Here is a 6,860-nt window from a genome sequence, read left to right on the forward strand (position 1 = left end):
CCCAGAACTGAAAAAGAGCAGCAAACCAGACACATACTAATATGCAAATCAGGTGGTAATGCTTGCTTAGAGCCTAACTTTTACGTTTTTGTTTTGCTTTGTTTTTGAGACAGGATTCCTCTCTGTAGTCAAGGCTGACTTGGAACTCCTTGCTGGAATAATAGGTATAGGCCACCATGCCCAACATATATATAATATATATATTATATATGTGTGTGTGTATGTATACATATGTATTGATTATATATACATATATATACACAGAATCAAGTATATTTACTTATAGTTGAATACAGTCCCCAAGTACATTATTTTATTTTATTAAAGTTTTATTACATTGATTGATTGATTCATTGATTGATTGATTGATGATTGTGTGTGTCTGTGTATGTGTGAGTGTGTATGTGTGTTTGTGTGTATGTGTGTGTGTGGATGGTTGCTCCCATGCAAAGATACACATGTGGGGGTCAGAAGACAACTTGCAAGAGTAGCTTCTCTTCTTCCACCATGGGTCCTGGGGATTGAATTCCTGTTCATATTTGGCATCTTGGCACCCTTACTTGGGTTTTAGCTACTGAAGCTCTTTCACTTAGGCTACAAACAGTAAGAAATTCCTTACTCTCTAGTCCCGTAAGGGATTATTTCTAGAACTGTTACAGGTTTACTTGGTTATTCCCCTGTCCAAAGCCTTAAGCTAGCTACTTCTCTAAAGAGCCACGGTTCATCCTTTCCTTTTTTAAAATCAAGAATTTTATAACCAATGTCACTGGAGTATCAGTGGCTTTAGTGATACTGTGAGCTCAGTAGCAGTACATGTACTATCCATACGTCTGCATTCTTTCTATCTGCGTCCTTTACTGATATTGTGTGCTCAGCCACATGATGTCTGCAGTTGTTTCATTCTGCGTCCTTTAGTGATACTGTGAGCTCCGTGGCAGTACATGTATACTATCTGTATGTCTGCAATTGTTTCTATCCGCATGCATCTGAATATACTTAGTAGCCAAAGATGAATTTCTGAACTTTCATGTGAGTTCTCTGAGGGTTTATGAGGAAGACTTACATCTCTTAGTAATGGTTTTATATCTGCAATAGGGTGCATTCTATATCTTATTCTTCTCAGGTCTGTAACAAGACAGCAACAAAATCCAGTCAAGAAGAGCTTATGGTTTGTATTTACAGAGAATTCCAGAATGGAGAAGCATAAGTAGACAATGAAAACAATTCAGGTTTTACTCAATTTAAAATATGCTACATAATCTTATACACATTATTATAAGAAATGACAAGTGTCATTAAATTAATATGCTTTTTGTTAGTAAAATACTGTGACTACTGTGACCTCCAATTTTAGCTCTGTATCTTATTGTTATGATCACAGCCCTAACATAAGCTCTAACAGGCACTACCTTTTTTTTTTTTTTACAAAAAAGGTCTTACTGGGGCTGGAGAGATGGCTCAGTGGTTAAGAGCACTGGCTGCTCTTCCAGAGGTCCTGAGTTCAATTCCCAGCAACCACATGCTGGCTCATGACTATCTATCTGATGCCCTCTTCTGGCATGCAGATGTATATGCAGATAGAACATTAAATACATTATAAATACATTAAATAAATAAATCCTTAAAAAACAAAACCAAAAAATAGTCTTACTATGAAGCTCTTACTGGCTTTGAAGTCATAGTAGTTCTCCTGCCTCAGCCTTTCTAGCTTTAGACATAAACTAGAGACTATTCATCATCGGTATGCACTACCAAGTATAGCCTAACATATATAAGCTCATTCTACTCTAAGAACTGATGATGAAAAATCCCCAAGATGAGAGGAGTTAAAATATGGAAAGCAAAGATGTCTATGCAGCCCAGGAGGGTTAGGGAAGAAGGGTGGTCAGGGGTCAGCTGAGTCTGGGACCTTGGACTTCACCCAAGTCTGAATATTCATACTGATCTTTGGAGTCTTAAGTAGGAATGTGTGCATGGCTTCTCTCAACCTTAATTAGTGCTTATTAGATTCATAGCCAAGCTGTATTCATAATAGGTAGAAAATGAGTCCTCCTTCCTCCAAGGTGACTGGCATCATTTGGGAATACCTTTGTGTGGAGAGGATTAATAACCCAACAGGGATAAGGACAGAGACAGAGAACCAGAGAATGACGCTCTTTCCCTAGGAAAAAGCTAAGGACATACTTTTTATGGGATGGGGAAGAAAGGAGAAAAGGAAAGAGGGAGAAGGGGAAGGAAGACAGGCAGACAAAGATTATAAATTCAAAGACTAAGACAAAGATCTTATCAGAACTACAGTTCAATTCCTCTCGTTCCACTTCATGCAGTTTTCTTTTAAATATTATTATCCACCTGACTGCCTGCCTTGACTATCCTGGAATTTGGAAGGCAGATCAGGCTGGCCTTGAACTTGTTGCAATGCTTTTGTCTTTGCTTCCTGACTTGTGGAATAATAGGCACGCACTGCCACACCATTCTTAAGCAAGGCAACTCTTCTAAACTGGATTTCCCCAGGTTTAGTTGTACACACACCAGATGACTGAGAGGATGTCGTCCTCGAGGGAAAAGGGGAATAGGAACTGCAGCCCAAGGGAAGGCAGTGTCCTTTTTTGCCTCAAAAAACCACTGTGCCCTTGCAAAGCGTCTTACTTTCCTATTGCTGTGGTGAGACAACATGATCAAGACAACTTATGAAATACCAACATCTAATTCAGCTTGGGGTTTAGATTAGTGGCTCTCAACCTTCCTAACATAGGCTTTAGTACACTCCCTCATGTTGTGGTGACCCCCAACCATACAATTATTTTCTCATTAGGTCATGACTGAAATTTTGCTACTGTTATTAATCATACTGCAAATACTTGATATGAAGGCTATCTGATATGCAACCCCCATAGGGACTGTGGCCACAGGTTGGGAACACTGATTTAGAGTGTTGTAGTCCATGATGATGGAGCCAAAGTGTAGTGGAAGGGACATCTGGGAGCTCACATCCTGATCTTTAAACAGTGAACATAAAGAGGCACATGGGGAATGACATGGGCTTTTGCTCACCCTGCCAGTGATATAGCTCCTCCCACAAGACCACATCTCCTAATTCTTCCCAAGTATTTTCTCCAACTGGGGACTAAGTATTCAAACATATGAACCAGTGGGGGCCATTCTCATCTTAAGACCACAAGGTTTATTCTCTGACACACACAGTTCTGGTTCATCCCCTCCCCTGGATGAGGGGTCACGGTATATGACTGTGGTAGAGTATCACTCTGGTATTCACATGACAAAGATAAAAGGTATTTTGTAGGTGTGATTGAAGGTCTCTAGTCAGTTGACTTTGAGTTATCAAAAGATAACTCTTGGGCAGATCTGATCTATTTAAGAGTCCTTTAAAAAGAGATCTGGACCAGGAGTAGAAGAAGTCAGAGGCTTGACTGCTGGCCTTCAAGAAGCAGCAGCCATGACCTCTACAGCTGCAGTCCAATGCATTTTGTAAACAACTGTGTGAGCTTAGAAGAGGACCTCAAACTTCGGACTACAGCTATGAATAGCATGATTGACTACAGCCTCATGGGACTCTGAGCAGAGGGCCCAGCTAACCGTACCTGGAATCTTGATTCACAGAGACTGAGAGACAATAAAATGTGAAATCACTGTATGTGTGGTTTATAAAGCAGCAATTAACATAGTTTTATCAATCATTTCCATTCTATGGTACTTCCGTCTATCCATCTTTCTCGTTCCCCTGGATGTTTCTTATCAGATAAAGAAGCTCAAGTCTTCATAATCTTATAAATCTATTCCTAATCGCATGTCCCCATGTAGTTATTGGTCTATCTAAATAATACCTAAATGTCTTGAAAGAATAGTGTGGCATTACATACAGCTTACATCAGGGGGGTTGAACAAAATAGGGCTCTGTTTTCCTTCCATGTGTAGGCAAGTAATATAGGGTGCTGGCTGCAACTCAAAGAATGTCTTCAGTGTCCTAAGATGCCATTTTCTATGGTTTAACATACAGTCTTAACATTTCTTTTATGACTCCCCCCTAATTGTATTGCAGGCAGGTAGAAAGGGCAGGTAAAGAAGGAACTGTCACCTCTCTAAGGAGTGATCTCAGATGCCTCACTCAATGATCTGCTTATACCTAATGCTATGTATAGAACTGGGCCACATGGACACACTATGAGATTTTGAGAAAGTTTGTTTTTAGTCAGGTACATGGCTCAACAGGGTACATGAGGTCTCAACAAAATTGGGGTTTTGTTTGTGAAGGAGATGGTGGCTTAGTCTACTTGTGTTGCTATGGAAAAAATATTTTAAGTTAGGCTAAATTTTTAGCAGTAGAAATCTATTTCTCTAGGACTAGAAGCTGTGAAGTCCCAGATCAACACAGCAGCAGGGATCAGGCATAGTGGCACGTAGTTCTGTAATCCCAACTTGGGAGGCAGAAGCGAGGGAAACCTACAGGTTTGAGGCCAGTCTGGTTTACACAGCAAGTTCCAGGCTAGTCAGGGTGCAGTCGTTTTCTTATTGCTATGACAAAATGCCTAAGAAGATAACTTAAGGAAAAAAGAATCTATTTTGGCTCACAATGTGGGAACACAGTTCCTGATAGGAAGGGTGGGGTTGGTGGCAGGCACTTGTGGAAGCCAGTATCTAAGCCAGGATTCCGAGAATGGAGGGGACTTGGGGAGAGGGGTGGGAGAGAGCAGAACAGAGAGAAGAGAGCCGAGGGAGGTGGAAGGGATTGGTATTCAGCTTATGCTCTCTGTTCAGTTTATGACCCCAGTCAACGGGATGGGGCTGCCCACATTCAGGGTATGCTTCCCACCTCTGTTACAACCCCTGGGAATTTTGTAAATTTTGTAGTCAACAAATTGAGATTAATGACCATAAGGTCTCCCCTTGTCAACCTGACACCCAAATGTTTTAAAATTAGACATTTCCCTTGTGGCCCTTAAAGACTCATGTTCATTTCCCAGTGTGCCATTCCTTCAGTCCACCTCTAACCCTGCAGTCCACCCCTAAACCTGTAGCCTACCTCTATAAGGCCCAAAATCTGGAAAGTTCCAATGGGAAAATACCAAACAACCCATTTTCTCAGCGGGCCTTCTTACCTAGGCTAACAGTCTTTGGAAATGATCACATGGTGTGTCTCATAGGTGATTCTGTCAAGTTCACAACCAAGATTAACCAAACACGCTGATAAATAAAAAAAATGGTCTCCCAAATACATAAATAATAAACATTCAAAGACCAGTGACAGATTCAGCATAAAAAGGCTCCCTTAAACTTCTTTTCTTCTTTTTTTTTTTTTTCTTTTTTTTTTTTTCGGGGCTGGGGACCGAACTCAGGGCCTTGCGCTTGCTAGGCAAGCGCTCTACCACTGAGCTAAATCCCCAACCCCTCTTTAACAGTTTTATACACACATAAGGTATTTTTATTATATTCTCCCACTTATTCCCTCATCCCCTCCTATGTCCCACCCCCTCTCCAACTTTCCTGTCACACTATATTATTTCTATGACCCATGAGTTTAATGACAATGCTTGCTGGAGCATGGTGTCGGGTTATTTACTGAAGCATAGGCAACTCACTAGTGGTTCTATCACTGAAAAAAGATGGCTCTCCCCCCCACCCAATGGCTGCCAGGAGCTGCTCAGGGAGAGGTGGGGCCTTGTGAACCCCCTTTCCCTGTCCATGTTAGAGTGTTGCCTGGCTCCATCTTGTTCAGGCAGTCATTACTGTGGTAAGTTCATGACTGCAGTGGTCATGGTACGTGTAGAAGACAGCATTTCACAGACTCCTCATCCTTCAGCTCACAGGTAACTCTGACTGGCCCAGCACCACTCCCTCTGCAGAACAGGCTACTCTTGAACCAACACACACACACACACACACACACACACACACACACACACACACACACACAGAGAGAGAGAGAGAGAGAGAGAGAGAGAGAGAGAGAGAGAGAGAGAATTAAAAGTCTGTCACCACATCTGGTTCAAGCTAATTATTTAAGGACCTAATTCCATTTACAACGGATTAGGCCCCTCTTACCTAGTCCTCTTCTCAAAGCTTTCTCTACTTCTTTTCTTTGTCAAGTTATCACATTAGGGTTGTACATTTTAAGATAGGAGAACTTCAGGGACACACAGCACATCACGGACACTTAGAATGTGTTCTATGCCTGTTACCAGACAACAAACCCACTGGAACCTTGATCTTGGGCTTCAAGGTACCCAAACAGACCAAGACAGAGGGGGAAAATTAATGCACAGTCAAGAACTAGACACCTAAGCCAAAGCAGTCTGCAGAGCTTCCGTGAATCTGTTTACTCTTCAAACTGTTGCTGTTGTCTAGTTTGTGCCATCAGAAGTTACTCTTCCAGGCTCCCAGAGACTTCTTTATTCTTACATAATCTAGAACTTTCAGTTGTCATTTTTTTCCTTTTTCCACTGTTTCTAGGCCAAGGTTCAAATCCATGCTTTGAAAATAAACACTGGCAACTGGATCCAGTGGTATGCGCCTGTAATCCCCCACAGTCTGGAAGGAGGATCATTTGAGCCTAGGCTTGAAGATCAGCCGGAGCAACAGCCAGCTCCCAGCACACCTTTTTCTTCAATTTACAGACAAGTCTAAATTTCTTTTATTTAAAATTTGGTTTAAAATGACATTTATCCTCTCCTTTTAGCTTAGCTTTTGAATTGGAACCGCATAGTGGAAAAGATGCTTCTTCCGTCTCCACTTAGTGTTTCTATTTCGTATGCAGCACCTGCTGGGCAAGTTCTGAATCCTCCTGGGTGGAAAATGGAGAGACAAGAGAGCAAGACCTCATTCTAAACCTAACTGGGTTCATT

Source organism: Rattus norvegicus, chromosome 18, assembly GCF_036323735.1.
Source record: "Rattus norvegicus strain BN/NHsdMcwi chromosome 18, GRCr8, whole genome shotgun sequence".
Taxonomy (NCBI): Eukaryota; Metazoa; Chordata; class Mammalia; order Rodentia; family Muridae; genus Rattus; species Rattus norvegicus.